At 45.5% G+C, this 22544-nt stretch overlaps 1 long non-coding RNA gene and 1 other non-coding gene across 3 annotated transcripts in view; one reads left to right on the top strand and one right to left on the bottom strand.

The window, feature by feature from the left end:
- The first annotated feature begins 2762 nt into the window (after positions 1–2762).
- On the top strand, positions 2763–2835 carry trnav-aac (transfer RNA valine (anticodon AAC)). The gene has a single exon. It is a non-coding gene; the product is annotated as a tRNA-Val (tRNA).
- Positions 2836–11659: 8824 nt separating this feature from the next.
- Positions 11660–22544, bottom strand: part of LOC148137769 (uncharacterized) — a 28071-nt gene continuing 17186 nt past the window's right edge. Inside the window, exons 1-3 of one of the 2 annotated variants that reach the window (XR_015754070.1) lie at positions 15796–15850; positions 12330–12433; positions 11660–11793 (exon numbers count right to left, since the gene is read on the bottom strand). This is a non-coding gene — a long non-coding RNA (uncharacterized LOC148137769). Of the gene's footprint in view, positions 11794–12329; positions 12434–15795; positions 15851–22544 lie in introns of those variants that run through there. The other variant, XR_015754069.1, reaches the window with a different exon arrangement.

Here is a 22544-nt window from a genome sequence, read left to right as displayed (position 1 = left end):
TGCCATTCTGTTGGAGAATGTAGTTACCGCCTTCTGATCCTTCCACGAAAAGCAGTACCGCATTTGCCTTCCTTGCGCCGACGGCTCGGTTCAAAGAAGCTGATGTCACAGCGCACCACGAATTCCTGAACTTGTCTGTCTGTCAAATGTACCCCAAGGTCGTCTCAGAAAGACCTCATTTGGAAGCTGTCAATCGTGATTCAACGTGCGAGAATTGGCACCAGATATCCTGAATCATGTTTTGGAGCAATTCGCACGTTCGTGGCTCATTCAATCAGCAACAGCAATGAAAGAAATTGCACTCTCAGAGGAACCTTTCGACTTGCGCATTCATAGCGTCGCTAGTATTAAGGTCCGCCCCGAGATCTAAGTCATGTTGGAACTGAAACGGTGGAATCGACAGAGAGGCTACAGAATGACATCGCATCCATTTGGTTTTCATTAAATCACTGACGAGCAGGAAAATGTAAACGGGGAGGGCGAGTGGAGAAGTGAGGCAGTTGCAGCTCTGGTGAAATTCCTTCTTTGTGATTCACTCAGCAACCAGAGACGTGAAGGTGACTCAGGCGTGAAAGCTCTTCACATCGAGAACAAAAAGCACTCAAGGGCAGTTAGCAGCTCTTCCGGAGTGAGGGTGGGGTGAGGTAATTACCTTTTGACTTCTGTTACTATGTTCAGAAACTGCCGTTTTGATTGAGGTGAACAGAAACTGCATTTCTAAAAAGCACCATGGAATTTAGCAAAATTTATTGAGTCGCTTGTCGTCGATTCCCACATAGGTTTCCAACGCAGTTGGTATCCATGTGGCTCATGTCCAGGTGTGAACATCTCTGCAGCACATTGCACGGTTAAGGTAAAAGGCAAGGAAAGTGGCTTCTAGAACTGGCTCCGAGGTCAGAGCATTCTCACAATGTGATCTGTCGTTCTCGGATTGTAATGTTACCTCCGGTTTTAGGGTGGAGAACATTCTTTGGGACTCTTATTCTGAAATAAAAACAGACACAGCGACTGAAACTATGCTGCACGGTATGATGTGGATTACGGCCTGCTCAGGTTTGTGCATTTTCCCTGTCGTCCGGTGTGTTTCATGTTCCGTGTAAACGTGAAAGTCGTCCTGTTTCGAGCAATGGGTGAAATCATTTAGCAAAGCGAGATTCGAAATTGCAGTAATGTCAAGCGGCTCATGGTTATTTGACCAAATCATAAGCGAACCCATATTCTCACGCACTCACAGATACATTTGTAGCTGAAAAGAGTCTGAGAAGATAGACTCAGCTTACCATTGATTTTTGACTGGACTGATGGGCTATCAATATCTGCTGCGAAATTGACATTGTAGCTGTGCGAGTCCGAGAGGACATCCCAGCAGCTGTGCGAGTCCGAGAGGAATCATGGAACCCTTATCATGTGACTTTGCATCTGTTGTTATGCAGGAGGACAATTGGAAATACAAGAAAATGAGGCGGTGCGGCCGGCTGGTAGTGTGGCCGAGCGGTCTAAGGCGTTGGATCCAGGTTCCAGTCTCGAAAGCGGCGTGGATTCTAATCCCACCACTGCCATTTCTGCTGATCAACTCCAACGCTGCAGCTTGTTAAAATGCTGTTTCGGTGCCCACTGTCTATTGATGTTGAAAACAAAAGTAAAATGGGTTTGCTTCCCAGGGAATTAACTGTGGTGTGGGATACTGCCAAATAATTCAAAATATCTCTACTGTCATGACCGTGTTCGCCTCCCGCGCGGAAAATCGCAAACAGTTCTGCCGTCCCAGGCAAGTTGAGCTTTTACTGGAACCGAATGGAGACTATTATTTCATCGCTGTTGTGAAACGAAGTCCTACGGTGACTCTACTCGTTGTTATTTGGGTTTCTAGCTAATGGGTAAATCGATCCAATGAATGTCGATGTCCTACCTTATTGAATTTCTCACATTTCCTTCATTTCCGTCCTGGAAATATGGGAAGGGAAAGGTAATCTAATCGAGACTGTGATTGGTGAAATTCACTTTTTACGGCCAATTCTTATTATGTTCTTTCTTTCTCTCTTTTCAGCATTGTCTGGAAAGTGGTGGTGCACTAAGGCTGCAGTATGTTTGAAAGAGTCGTTTGGAAATGCCCTGTTGTTAGTTGTGAGATTACTTTATGACTCATGCCCTCGGACTGTATCACATTTAGCATTCATGCATCTCTGTGTCTGAAAATGCCAGTTTCGTTTGTGTTCCGTGTTAAATGCTTTCTGTTTTGCGATTCGCTCAATACATTTCGATTTAACAGAGTTTCTGAGGTAACTTCCAGCAGCAAAAATCCTCAGCTGAGGATCTGGGAAAATTTCACAGAGTATGGTCAGCCGGAGCTAATTTAAGGAAGTCGTTCGTTTCTGCAGTGTTTCACAATACTACCTTTCCCGTGAGCAATCGAACAGACTAAATGATTGTGCCACAGACTGCGATGGCAAACTCCGCTAAAAAGTAATCCTTTAAAGCCGGTGGAAGCAACATGACGTTATTGGGGTACATCGTGGAAAAAGATACTTCGGTGGACCTCGTCCATGCTCACCACATAGACAAAATTAAACAAGTCCCGTTCCCCAGCATTTGGCCCCAATCCCTCTCAACGCACCATATCCAGAAACTCACCCGATTACCTTTGCAATTTTCTGAGTGTAATAGCCTCCTCCGAGCTATTGGAAACAAAAAGGTGAAACGTAGAACGGATTCAATTTTCAGTGCTGGACGCCACAGAGCCGGCGCACGCGCGGCAGTGGCTCGTTTTTGTAGTGTAGTGGTCATCACGTTCGCCTAACACGCGAAAGGTCCCCAGTTCGAAACTGGGCAGAAACTGTTTTGTTCTTCAACTGCAGCCTTTTACATGGACAAGAGCTGAGCTTTCTTGCATGCTTTCCCATCTGCAAACCTGCCTTCGAATTTGCTTGAACAAATCTGCTCTGGTAGTGAAATGTAATGCAATTCCATTGAATTACAGTGCAAAGCGTTGTTAGGTTTTTCTCCAACCTGGTTCTGATCATATGCCATTCTGTTGGAGAATGTACTTACCGCCTTCTGATCCTTCCACGAAAAGCAGTACCGCATTTGCCTTCCTTGCGCCGACGGCTCGGTTCAAAGACAGGAAAGAAGCTGATGCGCTGGTGTCACAGCGCACCACGAATTCCTGAACTTGTCTGTCTGTCAAATGTACCCCAAGGTCGTCTCAGAAAGACCTCATTTGGAAGCTGTCAATCGTGATTCAACGTGCGAGAATTGGCACCAGATATCCTGAATTATGTTTTGGAACAATTCGCACGTTCGTGGCTCATTCGATCAGCAACAGCAATGAAAGAAATTGCACTCTCAGAGGAACCTTTCGACTTGCGCATTCATAGCGTCGCTAGTATTAAGGTCCGCCCCGAGATCTAATTCATGTTGGAACTGAAACGGTGGAATCGACAGCGAGGCTACAGAATGACATCGCATCCATTTGGTTTTCTTTAAATCACTGACGAGCAGGAAAATGTAAACGAGGAGGGCGAGTGGAGAAGTGAGGCAGTTGCAGCTCTGGTGAAATTCCTTCTTTGTGATTCACTCAGCAACCAGACACGTGAAGGTGACTCAGGCGTGAAAGCTCTTCACATCGAGAACAAAAAGCACTCAAGGGCAGTTAGCACCTCTTCCGGAGTGAGGGTGGGGTGAGGTAATTACCTTTTGACTTCTGTTACTATGTTCAGAAACTGCCGTTTTGATTGAGGTGAATAGAAACTGCATTTCCAAAAAGCACCATGGAATTTAGCAAAATTTATTGAGTCGCTTGTCGTCGATTCCCACATAGGTTTCCAACGCAGTTGGTATCCATGTGGCTCATGTCCAGGTGTGAACATCTCTGCAGCACATTGCACGGTTAAGGTAAAAGGCAAGGAAAGTGGCTTCTAGAACTGGCTCCGAGGTCAGAGCATTCTCACAATGTGATCTGTCGTTCTCGGATTGTAATGTTACCTCCGGTTTTAGGGTGGAGAACATTCTTTGGGACTCTTATTCTGAAAAAAAAAACAGACACAGCGACTGAAACTATGCTGCACGGTATGATGTGGATTACGGCCTGCTCAGGTTTGTGCATTTTCCCTGTCGTCCGGTGTGTTTCATGTTCCGTGTAAACGTGAAAGTCGTCCTGTTTCGAGCAATGGGTGAAATCATTTAGCAAAGCGAGATTCGAAATTGCAGTAATGTCAAGCAGCTCATGGTTATTTGACCAAATCATAAGCGAACCCATATTCTCACGCACTCACAGATACATTTGTAGCTGAAAAGAGTCTGAGAAGATAGACTCAGCTTACCATTGATTTTTGACTGGACTGATGGGCTATCAATATCTGCTGCGAAATTGACATTGTAGCTGTGCGAGTCCGAGAGGACATCCCAGCAGCTGTGCGAGTCCGAGAGGAATCATGGAACCCTTATCATGTGACTTTGCATCTGTTGTTATGCAGGAGGACAATTGGAAATACAAGAAAATGAGGCGGCGCGGCCGGCTGGTAGTGTGGCCGAGCGGTCTAAGGCGCTGGATCCAGGTTCCAGTCTCGAAAGGGGCGTGGATTCTAATCCCACCACTGCCATTTCTGCTGATCAACTCCAACGCTGCAGCTTGTTAAAATGCTGTTTCGGTGCCCACTGTCTATTGATGTTGAAAACAAAAGTAAAATGGGTTTGCTTCCCAGGGAATTAACTGTGGTGTGGGATACTGCCAAATATTTCAAAATATCTCTACTGTCATGATCGTGTTCGCCTCCCGCGCGGAAAATCGCAAACAGTTCTGCCGTCCCAGGCAAGTTGAGCTTTTACTGGAACCGAATGGAGACTGTTATTTCATCGCTGTTGTGAAACGAAGTCCTACGGTGACTCTACTCGTTGTCATTTGGGTTTCTAGCTAATGGGAAAATCGTTCCAATGAATTTCGATGTCATCGAGGAGAAAGTGAGGTCTGCAGATGTCATACCTTATTGAATATCTTCCATTTCCGTCCTGGAAATATCGGAAGGGAACGGTAATCTAATCGAGACTGTGATTGGTGAAATTCACTTTTTACGGCCAATTCTTATTATGTTCTTTCTTTCTCTCTTTTCAGCATTGTCTGGAAAGTGGTGGTGCACTAAGGCTGCAGTATGTTTGAAAGAGTCGTTTGGAAATGCCCTGTTGTTAGTTGTGAGATTACTTTATGACTCATGCCCTCGGACTGTATCACATTTAGCATTCATGCATCTCTGTGTCTGAAAATGCCAGTTTCGTTTGTGTTCCGTGTTAAATGCTTTCTGTTTTGCGATTCGCTCAATACATTTCGATTTAACAGAGTTTCTGAGGTAACTTCCAGCAGCAAAAATCCTCAGCTGAGGATCTGGGAAAATTTCACAGAGTATGGTCAGTCGGAGCTAAAGTAAGGAAGTCGTTCGTTTCTGCAGTGTTTCACAATACTACCTTTCCCGTGAGCAGTCGAACAGACTAAATGATTGTGCCACAGACTGCGATGGCAAACTCCGCTAAAAAGTAATCCTTTAAAGCCGGTGGAAGCAACATGACGTTATTGGGGTACATCGTGGAAAAAGATACTTCGGTGGACCTCGTCCATGCTCACCACATAGACAAAATTAAACAAGTCCCGTTCCCCAGCATTTGGCCCCAATCCCTCTCAACGCACCATATCCAGAAACTCACCCGATTACCTTTGCAATTGTTTGAGTGTAATAGCCTCCTCCGAGCTATTGGAAACAAAAAGGTGAAACGTAGAACGGATTCAACTTTCAGTGCTGGACGCCACAGAGCCGGCGCACGCGCGGTAGTGGCTCGTTTCTGTAGTGTACTGGTCATCACGTTCGCCTAACACGCGAAAGGTCCCCTGTTCGAAACTGGGCAGAAACTGTTTTGTTCTTCAACTGCAGCCTTTTACATGGACAAGAGCTGAGCTTTCTTGCATGCTTTCCCATCTGCAAACCTGCCTTCGAATTTGCTTGAACAAATCTGCTCTGGTAGTGAAATGTAATGCAATCCCATTTAATTACAGTGCAAAGCGTTGTTAGGTTTTTCTCCAACCTGGTTCTGATCATATGCCATTCTGTTGGAGAATGTAGTTACCGCCTTCTGATCCTTCCACGAAAAGCAGTACCGCATTTGCCTTCCTTGCGCCGACGGCTCGGTTCAAAGACAGGAAAGAAGCTGATGCGCTGGTGTCACAGCGCACCACGAATTCCTGAACTTGTCTGTCTGTCAAATGTACCCCAAGGTCGTCTCAGAAAGACCTCATTTGGAAGCTGTCAATCGTGATTCAACGTGCGAGAATTGGCACCAGATATACTGAATTATGTTTTGGAGCAATTCGCACGTTCGTGGCTCATTCAATCAGCAACAGCAATGAAAGAAATTGCACTCTAAGAGGAACCTTTCGACTTGCGCATTCATAGCGTCGCTAGTATTAAGGTCCGCCCCGAGATCTAATTCATGTTGGAACTGAAACGGTGGAATCGACAGAGAGGCTACAGAATGACATCGCATCCATTTGGTTTTCTTTAAATCACTGACGAGCAGGAAAATGTAAACGGGGAGGGCGAGTGGAGAAGTGAGGCAGTTGCAGCTCTGGTGAAATTCCTTCTTTGTGATTCACTCAGCAACCAGAGACGTGAAGGTGACTCAGGCGTAAAAGCTCTTCACATCGAGAACAAAAAGCAGTCAAGGGCAGTTAGCACCTCTTCCGGAGTGAGGGTGGGGTGAGGTAATTACCTTTTGACTTCTGTTACTATGTTCAGAAACTGCCGCTTTGATTGAGGTGAACAGAAATTGCATTTCTAAAAAGCACCATGGAATTTAGCAAAATTTATTGAGTCGCTTGTCGTCGATTCCCACATAGGTTTCCAACGCAGTTGGTATCCACGTAGCTCATGTCCAGGTGTGAACATCTCTGCAGCACATTGCACGGTTAAGGTAAAAGGCAAGGAAAGTGGCTTCTAGAACTGGCTCCGAGGTCAGAGCATTCTCACAATGTGATCTGTCGTTCTCGGATTGTAATGTTACCTCCGGTTTTAGGGTGGAGAACATTCTTTGGGACTCTTATTGTGAAAAAAAACACAGACACAGCGACTGAAACTATGCTGCACGGTATGATGTGGATTACGGCCTGCTCAGGTTTGTGCATTTTCCCTGTAGTCTGGTGTGTTTCATGTTCCGTGTAAACGTGAAAGTCGTCCTGTTTCGAGCAATGGGTGAAATCATTTAGCAAAGCGAGATTCGAAATTGCAGTAATGTCAAGCAGCTCATGGTTATTTGACCAAATCATAAGCGAACCCATATTCTCACGCACTCACAGATACATTTGTAGCTGAAAAGAGTCTGAGAAGATAGACTCAGCTTACCATTGATTTTTGACTGGACTGATGGGCTATCAATATCTGCTGTGAAATTGACAGTGTAGCTGTGCGAGTCCGAGAGGACATCCCAGCAGCTGTGCGAGTCCGAGAGGAATCATGGAACCCTTATCATGTGACTTTGCATCTGTTGTTATGCAGGAGGACAATTGGAAATACAAGAAAATGAGGCGGCGCGGCCGGCTGGTAGTGTGGCCGAGCGGTCTAAGGCGCTGGATCCAGGTTCCAGTCTCGAAAGGGGCGCGGGTTCGAATCCCACCACTACCATTTCTGCTGATCAACTCCAATGCTGCAGCTTGTTAAAATGCTGTTTCGGTGTCCACTGTATATTGATGTTGAAAACAAAAGTAAAATGGGTTTGCTTCGCAGGGAATTAAGTGTGGTGTGGGATACTGCCAAATATTCCAAAATGTCTCTACTGTCATGATCGTGTTCGACTCCCGCGCGGAAAATCGCAAACAGTTGTGCCGTCCCAGGCAAGTTGAGCCTTCACTGGAACCTAATGGAGACTGTTATTTCATCGCTGTTGTGAAACGAAGTCCTACGGTGACTCTACTCGTTGTTATTTGGGTTTCTAGCTAATGGGTAAATCGATCCAATGAATTTCGATGTCCTACCTTATTGAATTTCTCACATTTCCTTCATTTCCGTCCTGGAAATATGGGAAGGGAAAGGTAATCTAATCGAGACTGTGATTGGTGAAATTCACTTTTTACGGCCAATTCTTATTATGTTCTTTCTTTCTCTCTTTTCAGCATTGTCTGGAAAGTGGTGGTGCACTAAGGCTGCAGCATGTTTGAAAGAGTCGTTTGGAAATGCCCCGTTGTTAGTTGTGAGATTACTTTATGACTCATGCCCTCGGACTATATCACATTTAGCATTCATGCATCTCTGTGTCTGAAAATGCGTGAGGTATGCCAGTTTTGTTTGTGTTCCGTGTTAAATGCTTTCTGTTTTGCGATTCGCTCAATACATTTCGATTTAACAGGGTTTCTGAGGTAACTTCCAGCAGCCAAAATCCTCAGCTGAGGATCTGTGAAAATTTCACAGAGTATGGTCAGTCTTAGATAAAGTAAGGAAGTCGTTCGTTTCTACAGTGTTTCACAATACTACCTTCCCCGTGAGCAGTCGAACAGACTAAATGATTGTGCCACAGACTGCGATGGCAAACTCCGCTGAAAAGTAATCCTTTAAAGCCGGTGGAAGCAACATGACGTTATTGGGGTCCACCGTGGAAAAAAATACTTCGGTGGACCTCGTCCATGCTCACCACATAGCCAAAATTAAACAAGTCCCGTTCCCCAGCATTTGGCCCCAATCCCTCTAAACGCATCCTATCCAGAAACTCACCCGATTACCTTTGCAATTTTCTGAGTGTAATAGACTCCTCCACTTCCTCTGGTAGATCATTCCAAACACGCAGAACCTTCTTTGTGGGAAATGTACCTCAGGTCCTTTGTCACTTTCAGCCCACTCACCTTAAAGCTATGCTGTCGAGTTTTCAACTCACACCAACTAGGGTAAAACACGTAAATACTCAGTTTACCACCCTTCAATAAGGTCATGTCGCAGCTGTTACGCAGCAGGGAAAGTTTATTCCACCAGCCTATTCCATCTCGCCCCACGGTACAAACATCGACGACATCTTTATCTATATCTTGTCATCAATTTTAAGTGTCTTTTTTTTTTTACATTTTCAAGATGTCAATTACGCTGGACAACAACGAGCTATTGGAAACAAAAAGGTGAAACGTAGAACGGATTCAACTTTCAGTGCTGGACGCCACTGAACCGGAGCACGGGCGGCAGTGGCTCGTTTCTGTAGTGTAGTGGTCATCACGTTCGCCTAACACGCGAAAGGTCCCCAGTCCGAAACTGGGCAGAAACTGTTTTGTTCTTCAACTGCAGCCTTTTACATGGACAAGAGCTGAGCTTTCTTGCATCTCTCCCATCTGCAAACCTGCCTTCGAATTTGCTTCAACAAATCTGTTCTCGTCGTGAAATGTAATGCAATTCCATTTCATTACAGTGCAAAGCGTTGTTAAGTTTTTCTCCAACATGGTTCTGATCATATGCCATTCTGTTGGAGAGTGTAGTTACCGCCTTCTGATCCTTTCATTAAAAGCAGTACCGCATTTGCCTTCCTTGCGCAGGCGGCTCGGTTTAAAGACAGGAAAGCAGCAGATTCTCTGGTGTCACAGCGCACCACGAATTCCTGAACTTTTCTGTCTGTCAAATGTACCCCAAGGTCGTCTCAGAAAGACCTCATTTGGAAGCTGTCAATCTGTTATTCAACGTGCGAGAATTGGCACCAGATATCCTGAATAATGTTTTGGAGCAATTCGCACGTTAGTGGCTCATTCAATCAGCAACAACAATGAAAGAAATTGCAGTCTCAGAGGAACCTTTCGACTTGCGCATTCATGGCGTCGCTATTATGAAGGTCCGCCCCGAGATCTAAGTCATGTTGGAACTGAAACGGAGAAATCGACAGAGAGGCTACAGAATGACATCGCATCCATTTGGTTTTCTTTGAATCACTGACGAGCAGGAAAATGTAAACGGGGAGGGCGGGTGGAGAAGTGAGGCAGTTGCAGCTCTGATGAAATTCCTTCTTTGTGATTCACTCAGCAACCAGAGACGTGAAGGTGACTCAGGGGTGAAAGCTCTTCACATCGAGAACAAAAAGCACTCAAGGGCAGTTAGCACCTCTTCCGGAGTGGGGATGGGGTGAGGTAATTACCTTTTGACTTCTGTTACTATGTTCAGAAACTGGCTTTTAAATTGAGGTGAACAGAAACTGCATTTCTAAAAAGCACCACGGAATTTAGCAAAATTTATTGAGTCGCTTGTCGTCGATTCCCACACAGGTTTCCAACTCAGTTGGTATCCATGTGGCTCATGTCCAGGAGTGAACGTCTCAGTAGCAAATTGCACGTTTAAGGTAAAAGGCAAGGAAAGTGGCATCTCGAACTGGCTCCGAGGTCAAGCATTCTCTCAATGTGATCTGTCGTTCTCGGATTGTAATGTTACCTCCGATTTTAGGGTGGAGAACATTCTTTGGGACTCCTATTCTGAAAAAAAAAACACAGACACAGTGACTGAAACTGTGCTGCACGGTATGATGCGGAACACGGCCTGAGCGGTCTAAGGCGTTGGTTCCAGTCTCGAAAGGGGCGCGGGTTCGAATCCCACCACTACCATTTCTGCTGATCAACTCCAATGCTGCAGCTTGTTAAAATGCTGTTTCCGTGTCCACTGTATATTGATGTCGAAAACAAAAGTAAAATGGGTTTGCTTCCCAGGGAACTAACTGTGGTGTGAGATACTTCCAAATATTTCAAAATGTCTCTGCTGTCATGATCGTGTTCGACTCCCGCGCGGAATATTGATGGTGGGAAGGTTGCTCCGCCGTATGTGATAACACTTCTGTGCAGGAGAGAAAAGAACGCTTCACAGCACACAGAGCGCGAACTGAGAAGCAGTAAAAGCAAACCAAAGGTTCAGAAAGGGAGGGAATGTTTCCCTGGAGTGTGAGTAACTGGGTAGTGATGGTGTACGGGAGTAGACACGATTTTGTTCTAAAGGGCATTTGAAATTTTAAAACTTTTATATTTAGATATTCCGTGTCTTTTCTTTTAGATTTATTTATTGTGGAATAAACGTTTACATTTAAAGCAAAACAAAGTCACAATCCTTGTGTGAAAGACCTAACTGTTAAATAAAATCCATCAAACCATCCCTCACTGAAAACTGATGTGGAAGTGCAATCTCCTGGAGAATCCCTGCCCTGCCCACTTCTTCCTACCCAGGCTCCATGGCTATATACATACCTGGGAGATAGCAGCAGGAGGCCATTCGGCCTTTCAATCCTGCTCCACCATTCAATGGGAAGCAGCTGACCATCCAGCTCAGTCTCCTGCTCCTGCTGTGTTCCAATCCCCTTTGATGACTTTACCTCGAAGAACTATATCTAAGTCCTCCTTTGGCTTCACTGCCTTTTGTTCCAGTGGTGTTGCGGTGTTACTGTGTGGGTGTAGGCAGGGGTAATGTGATGGTGCTCTTCCTGGAGGATGCACTCAGCCTCCCTCTTCATCCTGCAGTAACATCAATTGGGTTTCAGCAACTAGAGATAGAAACCGTTTCCAGGATATGGGCCTCACTGGCTCAGCCAGCATTTATTCCCCATCTCTCGTTACCCTTGAGAAGATGGTCGTAGGCTGCTGTCTTGTTCCATTCACAGTCATTTGGTGCAAATAAACCGACAATGCTGGGAGGGAGAGTGTTGCAGGATTTTGGCCGAGTGATTCTCCATCTTTGGTTCTTCAAATGCTGGTTAACTTAATCACGATCGGCACATGATGTTGAGGTTTCAGTCTGCAAATCTTCACCATCTAGCACCCTGTATAAAGGAATATGTACAGATTAGAAATTCAGAGCAGACAATTCTCGTTTCTCTGGAATATTTTTCCCCTTTCTTCCCCCAAAGCTTCCCCCAGCCCACTTACGCTCTCCCTCCATTCTGACTCTACTATCCCCTAATGTACACCCTCCCCATTCTCATGGAGTTACTGATAAACAGATCCATGCCACCACTTCCCGTCCCTGGTTAGACTCTGCATCCTTTCTGGGTTCACTTCCTTTCCCTTCAGTTGCTGCAAGTCAATAATGTAACAGCAGAATGAAACAAAAGGAAAAAGACAGGGAGGTGGCAGATCCTGGACAGAAGAGGAACCTTCAGTCTTGGAGAATGGGTCAGATCCTTCTTTGTTCCCCATTAGTTGATTCCCACCATTACAATGAATTGGGGATGGAGAGTGGTCCTCCATGGATGTAGTGACACTTTGACCCCCTTCCCCAACTGATCAATACTATAAGCAGATGCATTCCTCCTCCAGCCAATCACAGTGTGAAATACTTTCTGCAAAGTAAACTTACCCAAAGCACATGCTCCAAAACCCGCAGTTTCCCCACACACGTGTGGTCCCTGCCTCATGGATTGTGGGAGTTGTAGTCCCCATGAAGCCATTGGAGCCATGTCTCTGGAAAGAAAATGAAAAGTGTGGACTGGAGGGTGTTGTTTATAGGATCCCCATTCAGACACACAGAACATATGGACTGTCACTGCATTTTACTGAGACATCTGCTTCCACAACCTGATTTTCTGATGTAAGGAATATAGATTTTTCAGCCAACTGTGGCGTGGGGTGGTTAATAGGAGGAGATGATTTTAAGCAGAGGTGGCTCAATGGTTATCATTGCTGACTCACAGCGTCAGGGACCTGGATTTGATTCCAGCCTTAGGCGACTGTGTGGAGTTTACACATTCTCCCCGTGTCTGTGCGAGTTTCCTCTGGGTGCTCTAGTTTCATTTCTCAGTCCAAAGATGTGCAGGTTAAGTGGATTGGCTGTGCTAAATTCCCACAGTGTCCATGCCTGTGCAGGTTAAGTTATTAACCATGGGAAATACAGGGAACGGGTGAGTCTGAATGGGATGCTCATTATCGGGTTGGTACGGACTCCATGGACGAGTACCCTGTTTCTGCACTGTAGGGATTCTATTCTATTCTCATGAAGAAGAATGTAGTTATCTCAAAGTGCTGTGAATCTGTGGAATTCCCTATTCAAAATGCGGTGGATGCCAGGACAATGAGCAAATTTACTGAAGAGATACAGATGTTGAATTTGTAATGAGTTGAAGGGTGAGAGAGAGCGGGCAGGAAAATCCAGCTGAGACCGAGGGAAGCTCAATCATCATGGTATTAAATGGTGGAGCTGGTTCGAAGGGCTACATTGCCTCTCCTGTGCCCAGAGCTTATCTTCTTACGGTCATAACTGGAAAGCTGAATCCAAAACTCACCACCTTCACCAAAGGAGATTTTTGGAAAAAGCAGGATAGTCAGGTGGATTAGCGTTCCAAACTGAGATAGTGAGGAAGTATGTGGGAGATAATGATTTTGCAATTTTAAACTGAGGTGAGTTAAAAATCACAGAACAACAGGTTATAGTCCAACAGGTTTAATTGGATCATGATGAAGGAGCGATACTACGAAAGCGAGTGTGCTTCCAATTAAACCTGAGGGACTGTACCTGGCGTTGTGTGATTTTTAACGTTTTGTACACCCCAGTCTAACACCGGCATCCCCAAATCATGAAAACTGAGGGGAGACAGTGTTTTATAGTTTTAGACTGTGTAGTACATTCACACCATCCAGAATACTCTGTTGTGAATATCTATCCTATAATTTATCACAAAGCGAAGGTCTCTGACAATGAAAAACAAAAACACCCAGGTAACATCGCCTCACCTCGTAATCTGATAAAAGACTTGTGTTAAGTATGGTTGAATTTAGAATACAGAAGGAAAGCGGGAAGATTAAATCCAATCCCAAGATCCTGTGCTTAAATAAAGGAGACCTACAATAGGATGAGGCAGGAGTTGGCTAATGTAGACTGGAAGCAAAGACTTTAGGGTGGGACAGTTGACAGACAGTGGAGGAATATCAAAGGATTTTTCATACTGCTCAGCAAAAGTATATATCAGTGAAAAGGGAGGACTGTAGGAAAATGAGTAATCTGCCATGGGTGGCTAAGGAAATAAGGGAGTCTATGAAATTGAAATAGAAAGCATACAAATTGGCAAAGACCAAGGAGAAACTAGGAGATTAGAAAATCTTTAAAGATCAACAGAAAGCTAGATGGAATTGGGGGAGAAAAGTGATGAGTAGCTATCCCCAGGGCCAGAATAGCAGTTTACCCTGCTAGAGGGAAACCTATTGTGTTGGGAACATATGGCGTCTGTAATTGTTGAAGCACTTAACTGTTACCCTAGAGATAATCCTGATCAAGTTACAAATCACAGCACACTCCAAAAGCTTGTACTTCCAAATAAACCTGTTGGACTATAACCTGATGATGTGTGGTTTTTAACTTTACCCACCCCACTCCAACACTGGCTCTTCCACATCAGAATCCTGACAGACAGCCCCACTGAAACTGAACTGCCTGTCAGATACCTGACTGAGCCACAGGGGTGTGAGGGAGGGGTGTGTGGTTTAACCACAAAATGCTGAACTGAACTGGACTTTTTAACTGCCGTTGCCTTGGAGATAATATTGAGCGACAGCGTCCATTCAAAACCACAAACCACAAAGGTATAAGAATGGGAGCGGCACATCGGACAGGCGGGGAGTTACCTGATGTTGCCTGGAGGTGTTCTGCATGTACACTATCCAGGTAACTACCATGTATCATCAATAAAGACTCAAAGAAGACCCCTCAGAGTTCTGTGCCCAGTTATTCCTATCCAGCAGAGTTCAGGAATATGAGTACACAGCAGTCAGTCTTCACAGTGGAGAACACGAAGAACATGCCAGTAATTGATAAGGAGACTGAGGAAGGTGAGGACCTAGAAACAATCATTATCACGAAAGCGTTAGAGTTGGACAAGCTAATAGAGCTAAAGGTAGACAAGTCTCTTTGCCCTGATGGAATACTTCCCAGGGTGCTACCAGAGATAGCGGGAGAAATAGTAAATATACTTGGAGTCAGAGTCCTACAGCAGAGACAGGCCCTTTGGCCCAAACTGGCCCATACTGACCAGAATGTCCATCCACACTAACCCCATTTCCCTGCACTTGGCCCAGCTGCTTCTGACCCTTTGCTATCCACGTATTTGTCCAAATGTCTTTTACATGTTGTTAATGTACCCACCTCAACCACCTCCACTGGCAGCTCAGTCCATATACATACCACCCTCTGTGTAAAACAGGTGCCCTTCAGGTTCCCTTTCATAATTTCTCCTCTAATCTTAAACTGATGCCCTCCAGTCCTTGATTCCCTGGGCAAAAGACTGAATGCATTCTCCTTATCAAAGCCTCTTATACACTTCCAGAAAAGATCCCCCTTCTGTTTCCTCTGCTCTAAACAAAAAATAAATCCTCACTTGCACAACCTCTCCCGATAACTCAGACCCCTGAGCCCTGGCAAAAAACCCTGTAAATTTCTTCTGCACTTTTTACAGTTTAATAATTGAAACCTACATTACATTCATCACATTTCCAGTGTTTCCCAAAGGCGCTGGAGCCGATGTGACAACGCCAATGGATTAAAAGCCATGATCGAAAATTAACCCCTTTACAACAGTCCCGGTTTCATAGTTTTTTTTCCATGGTGCAGGTATCGTGGTGTCTTTCTGGTTGCATGATTAATTAAAAACTTGTCCTCATACAAAACAATTCTGTAGCTTAATTGTTCCTGGGAAATGTGCCATGTTTTTTTCAGACTTTTCACAACAAATGAATTCTCTCTCCACAATCACCATGCTGACATGTACTTGGCTTTGTCTCAGTAATTTTTCCAGTCACTGACATTTGAAATATTCGCCCACGGACAGAATACACACCTTTCCTTCCACATGAAAAGGCCAATGATATTCAGATCGGCACGGATCAAGTAACTCTCAAAACTGAACAGAAAGTTCACTTTGAATTTCTCAACCACAAATCCGCCCTTTCAGAACCCTACAATAAAGAAAACAGGTCACCACTATTAATACAGGATGGAAAATCATAAGAAAATTATAGTATTAAATTGTAGTTTCTTTGTTTCCCCGCAAAGGTTTAAATCTCAGTCTCACAATTACTCTCTTCTGTGAACTTAAATCCAAACCAATCTCCTCACTCCTTCCCTCCACACCCAGTTCTAACACTCTCTCCTCTCTTTGAATTCAGTTTCCTCGCTCCTGTCTGCAGACGAAGAACCAATAAAAGGGGTGGCATGGTGGAACAGTAGTTAGCACTGCTGCCTCACAGCACTAGGGTCCCAGATTCGATTCCAGCCTCGGACTCATTCTCTCCGTGTCTGCGTGGGCACCCCTCCGGGTGCTCCGGTTTCCTCCCACAATCCAAAGACTGACAGTGCAGGTCAGGTGAATTGGCCATGATAAATTACCCATAGTGTTCGGTGCTTTAGTCAGAGGGAAATGAGTCTGGGTGGGTTGCTCTTTGGAGGGTAAGTGTGGACTGGTTGGGCTGAAGGGCCTGTTTCCACACTGTAGGAAATCTAATCAAATCAATGAGTCTGACTCAGAGCCTCCGGGGTGTTAATGAATCCTCCCCCCACCTCCCAGGGTTTCCTTCCTGGTTAGACGCGCATTGATTTTTTTTCCCCCCAATCTGAAACGTTTTACTCATTTCCCCCACTCCGACCTCTGATGAGAACCATCCTGCACACACTGGCCAAATCATATCTGAACTAAAATGAAACAGATTAGAACTCTAATTACAGGCCCACCCCTGTCCCTTTCCATAACATTCCTGAATCTTCACAAGAGTTCTGATAACTTTCTGCAAAATGCTTCCTCATTGATACTTTGACCATTCGTCAGGATACCAGAGGAGGGGTCATTCCGCTGGGTCCTGTTTTCAGAGGGAGGAACTACCAATGACAGATTAAACCCACACACCCACAGCCTCCCTCCCTGGCACTGACCCACCCTGCACATACGCCAATAATTGCCCAGCACTGCGCCCGTGCACTGGTCTCCCCTCCTACAGCACATGCTCTAGATCACACAGAAGCCTGGGTGATTGACAGCAGCTGCTGCCCAATAGGGTGGAAGGGGCGGGGCTGGAGGACTGGGACAATGGGATTGTAACCAATGAATGAATGTGGAGGACACTGGGGGATGGGCAGGTCATTGAGGGACAGGAGCAGTGCAGCAGCAGGAGGGGATCCTGGACAAACTGAACAATGGGAGAGTCTGACAGGAGAGAAACTACAGGAAGGTTCTGTTGAGGATCAGGCAGGGACAGCGGGAAATAGTATGGCCTGGAGGCTTGGGCACGTTTTCCAATCAGCCTCTTCAAAGCCGCTGTTACCAAACCCTGAACCCAAGAGGCAGATGGAGTTTAATTTAGATAAATGTGAGGTGCTGCATTTTCGAAAAGCAAATATTAGCAGGGTGTATACACTTAATGGTAGTAAGGAGACTATCACACTTCTTTGTGGGCTAGTGGAAAGAAGGGAAGATTTTCTCAATCTCACTCACATGGAAACTCCATGAACTCCTCCCACTTACTTTCTACGGTGGGGATGGAGGAGACAGAGCAGATGGGAGCGGGGTTAGGGATATAGGGACTGCCTTTCAAATGGAACTCACCTGTGTTGGTGATATCAACAAGACTCAATACACAGTCACTAACATAAAGCTGGTGTACGTGAACTTTATCCAGAATATTAACACCCATAACTGGGTGACGCAGACCCCAATGTACAGAGTTAATTCCTGGATATTAATAATGGCTTTGTGTATGAGAAATCACGTCTCATGAATTTGAGTCAATTTTTTTGAAGTAACAACAAAAGGATTGATGAGGGCAAAGCAGTGGAAATGGTCTACATGGACTTCAGTAAGGCGTTCAACAAGGTTCCCCATGGGAGACTGGTTAGCAAGGTTAGATCTCATGGAATACGGGGAGAACTCGCCATTTGGATATAGAACTGGCTCAAAGGTAAAAAACAGATGGTGGTGGTGGAAGGTTGCTTTTCAGATTGGAGTCCTGTGACCAGTGGGGTGTCACAAAGGATCGGCGCTGGATCCACTAATTTTCATAATTTATATCAATGATTTGGATGTGAATATAAGAAGTAATGTTAGTAAGATGACACCAAAATTGGAGGTGCAGTGGACAGTGAAGAGGATTACCTCAGATTACATGGGATCTTGATCAGATGGTTGAATGTGCTGAGGACTGGCAGATGGAGTTTAATTTAGATAAATGTGAGGTGCTGCATTTTAGAAAAGCAAAATATTAGCAGGATGTATACACTTAATGGTAAGGTCCTCGGGAGTGCTGCTGAACAAAGAGACCTTGGAGAACAGATTCAGAGCTCCTTGAAAGCAGAATCGCACGTAGATAGGATAGTGAAGAAGGTGTTTAGTATGCTATCCTTTAGTGGTCAGAGCACCAAGTATAGGAGTTGGGAGGATATATTGCGGCTGTACAGAGCATTGGTTAGGTCACGCTTGGAATATTGCATGCAATTCTGATCTCCTTCCTATCAAAACAATATTGTGAAACTTGAAAAGGGTCAGAAAAGAATTAGAAGCATGTTGCCAGGGTTGGAGGATTTGAGCTACAGGGAGCGGATGAATACACTGTTTTCCCTGAAGGTTCAGAGGCTGATGGGTGACCTTATAGAGGTTTATAAAATCAGCAGGGGCATGGATACGGTAAATACACAAGGTATTTTCCCTGCGTTGGGGAGGAGGTACGATGGGAGGTGGGAGACAGAGGGGAGAGACTGAGAGCGGAGTGTGACCGTTATTTTGTAGATCACAACGCAACCCTGTTCCTGTTTTCTCCCTACCCCCTTCAATCTCTCTGAAGGGCTCAGAACAAGTGCACAGTTCCTGGAAAGTAGAGCTTCAGGGTAATCAAGTGCTGAAGGTTGCATTTGGGACGCTGACCTTTATTGGTCTGTACACCTATCAATAAATGGACCTAGGTTCAATTCCATTGTCCTGGATTCATATCTGTGGCCACAGACACGCATGTCTCTGACCCTGACTACTGGATCGCCTGTCATTATAGCTCTGCCATTTTCCTTCCTCCCGTTCTGTGCAGCGGAGCTATCTGTGGTGTCATTAACCTGCCTGTTGCTGAGTTCCCCTGAGAGGCTACCCCACCTGTTACCCCCCCCCCCCCTTATAGAATCCCAAGTGGTGCACAATATCTGTTTGAGAAGGGGAATGATCACTGGGGAATCCTGCACTTCCTTCCTGAGCCTTTCCCTTGATCTGATGGTCACCCATTCCCTTTCTGCCTGTGTAACCCACACCTGCAGTGTGACTAACTCACTAAACGTGCTGTCCATAACATTCTCAGTATCGCAGATGCTCCACAGTAAGTCCACTCACAGCTCCAGCTCTGAAAAGCAGTTTCCCAGTAGCTGCAGATGCGAACCCTTCCTGCACACACAGCCGTCAGCGACACTGGAAGCGGGCCTTATTCCCCACATTGTACAAGAGGAGCACACCACGGGTCTGAGGGCTCCAGTAACAATGCGTCTCGAGATTCAGCTACTTATTCCAATTAAGAGAATTTAAATGAGCGAGAAACCTTCCTTCACTTCAAACATTTCCATTATAATCAAAAGCCCCAATATTTACTTAAGCTGACATTTTATACTTTTAAAAACTTATAAATATCTCAGCAGGTTTCGCTTACAAACTGGCTGTTCCCATTGGGACCATGTGAATTTCTGAATGGCCTGAACTAAAACTGAAGCTGTGGTTCACCTTTTCCCTGTCTCGCCACGCTCTCTTTACACCCAACTCCAAAACACACATTGAGCCATGCAGCACTCGCAGCGCAGCCCTGTCATTTTCATTGCCTTCTCACACCGACACTGCCCTCAGCCTCCTGTACTGTTCCAATGCATCTCAATGGGAGCTCAGGAAGTGCATCTCATCTTTCAATTCAGCCCTTTGTAACCCCAGAGTCAACATAGACCTCAGCAGTTTCTGGATGAACAGACAGTTGTCAGAATCTGGAGCATTCCACCTGAAATGGTGCTGGAATTTGACTCCACAAGGAATTTTAATGAGAAGTTTGCAGTCAATTGAAAATAAGGAGTTTATAGGCTAACATCATGAAGTGGGTCACTGGGACAAAATCTGACATTTCCTACAAAGAGACGAGGTGTAATTTGAATAAATCTGTGCTCCCTCTCAGGGCAATATCTCCTTCCACAGCTGCAGGGCCCAGAACAGAGCACAAACCCCAAGGGTGATCCAACCACTAATTTGAACATCTTTCTGCTTTTTGCTCGAAAAAAAAGATACATTCCCACAGACAGAACAGACAAACCTTTCTCCTTTCCACAGTTAAATGTCAATGGTATTCAGATCCTGATGACGATAGAAAATTGCTTTTGAGATACCTGTCTCAATTATTCTCAATTAATATCCTATAAAATGAATTCACAAAACAAAGCTCATAGTCAGTGCAAGATGAATATTGAAGGCAAGCATTTCTCTTGGTATGTGTTTGATATGTAAATGCTCCTCTTCAAATCACCCCTCCCCCACCCAGGAAGACTACATGTCCATGCGCCTCACTGTACCTTGCCCCCAAATAAAGATGGTGGCCATAACCCAGGACCTATCACTGCCTGAGGGCCACAGCCATTTTCCCATTTGCTATAAACGTGGGACCAAGAGTTTCTAATTCAGGCCAAAATACCTGTACAGAGTGTAATTAAACCCTCCCAGTCTAAACCGGATCCAACTCCCCTTTCCCGTTTCCTCCTCCTGCACACACTAAGGGTCATTCTAGGTCAAGTGACTCTTCCTCAGAACCAATGGCAGCTGGGAAAATTAGAATCCCTACAGTGTAGCAACAGGCCATTCGGCCCAACAAGTCCACACCCACCCTCTGAAGAGTTTCTCAACCAAACCCATTCCCCGACGCTATTATTCTACATTTCTCCTGACTAATGCACCTAACCTATACATCCCTGAGCACTACGGAAAATTTAGCTTGGCCAATTCACCTGACCTGCATATCTTTGGACTATAGGAGATAGGGGTTAAAGAGTAAATAATTGGTGGGGACAGAGCCCAAAAGAGACAGTAACATTTGGAAAGACAAAGGAGTGGATAACAATCTTGCTGGGAGAGTGCATAGCTGCTAATGGAGGGGACAGGAACCTGTGTCTGGCAGCAACTCAGTGAAGATGCTTGAAATGGCAGCTGCTGATCTACGTTTTGCTGCAAAACAGACCCTGAGCTTCCAGTTGCCAGTCTCTTTAACACACGAGTCTGTTCCCTGGCCAAAATCTCTGTCTCATGCTTACTGCAGTGTTCCAGTGAAGCTTGATGCAAGCTGGCAGAACATTCCAGAACACAACAAAACGCCCCGTATTTCAAGGACTGCAATTTCCCCTCCCATGTGGTCAACAATACTCCCCAGTGTATCTCCACCAGTTCCCACACCTCTGCCATTGAACCACACCTCTCCAACTGCAGCAAGTATAGAATCCCCCCAGTCCTTACCTTCCACCCAGGTACAACGCATCATCCTCTGCCATTTCCACCACCTACAATCAGATCCCAACAGAGATATATTTCCCTCTCCATTTCTTTCAGCATTCCACAGAGACCATTCCCTGTGAATTCCTAGTCAGACCCATGCTCCCCACTAACCTACCCTCCACTCCCAGCACCTTCACTTGTCAATGCAAGAGGTGTAAAACCTGTGCCCACACCTCCCCCCTCACCTCCAAAGGACCCTTCCACATCCAGCAAGAGATTTCCCTGCACATCCAAACACCTCACCTATTATGGCCTTTGCTTTCGATGTGGTCTCCTCTCCACTGGGGAGTCAGGACACCAACTTGTGGAATGTTTCAGGGAACATTTCTGGGACACATGCACCAACCAACCCCACCATCCTGTGGCTGACCACTTCAACTTCCCCACCTACTCCGCCAAGGACATGCAAGTCCTGGGGCCACCTCCACCACCAAATCCCAGCCCCCCGACGCCTGGAGGAAGAAAACCTCATTTTCCACATTGGGACCCTTTAACCACAGAATCAAGGTTTCCTCATCTCCCCTCCCTTACCTTATCCCAGATCCAACCCTCCAACTCGACACCACCCTCTTGAACTGTCCCACCTGTCCATCTTCCTTTCCAATTATCCACTCCACCATCTCTCCATTACCCTCCACCTACATCTACCTATTACCTTCCTAGCTCCCTTCCCACCAACCCCACACATCCCTCTTATTTAACTCTCAGCCCTCTTACTCACCCCTCCCCCCCAAATCCCTGCATTCCTGAAGAAAGGAATATGCCCAAAACGTCAATTCTCTTGCTCCTGAGATGCTGCCTGACCTGTTGTGCTTTTCCAGCGCCACAGGTGAATGCAAACAACACCTCATCTTCTACTTGGGGACCCTGCACCCCTCTAGCCCCAGTATCAAATTCAATAATTTTAGGTCCTGAACTCTGCTATGTCCTAGCGCCCTAGCCTCTTAACCCACATACCAGTCCTTGTTATCACATAGCCTGCCATTACACATTATCTATGGTTAGCCACGAACAGTCCCCTTAAACAGCTATTCACCCTCCTCCTGTCAGAT

Source organism: Chiloscyllium plagiosum, unplaced genomic scaffold (assembly GCF_037043375.1).
Source record: "Chiloscyllium plagiosum isolate Xiang-an unplaced genomic scaffold, Cpla_swu_hap1 HiC_scaffold_42, whole genome shotgun sequence".
Lineage (NCBI taxonomy): Eukaryota > Metazoa > Chordata > Chondrichthyes > Orectolobiformes > Hemiscylliidae > Chiloscyllium > Chiloscyllium plagiosum.
This window is presented reverse-complemented; position numbering and strand designations above follow the sequence as displayed.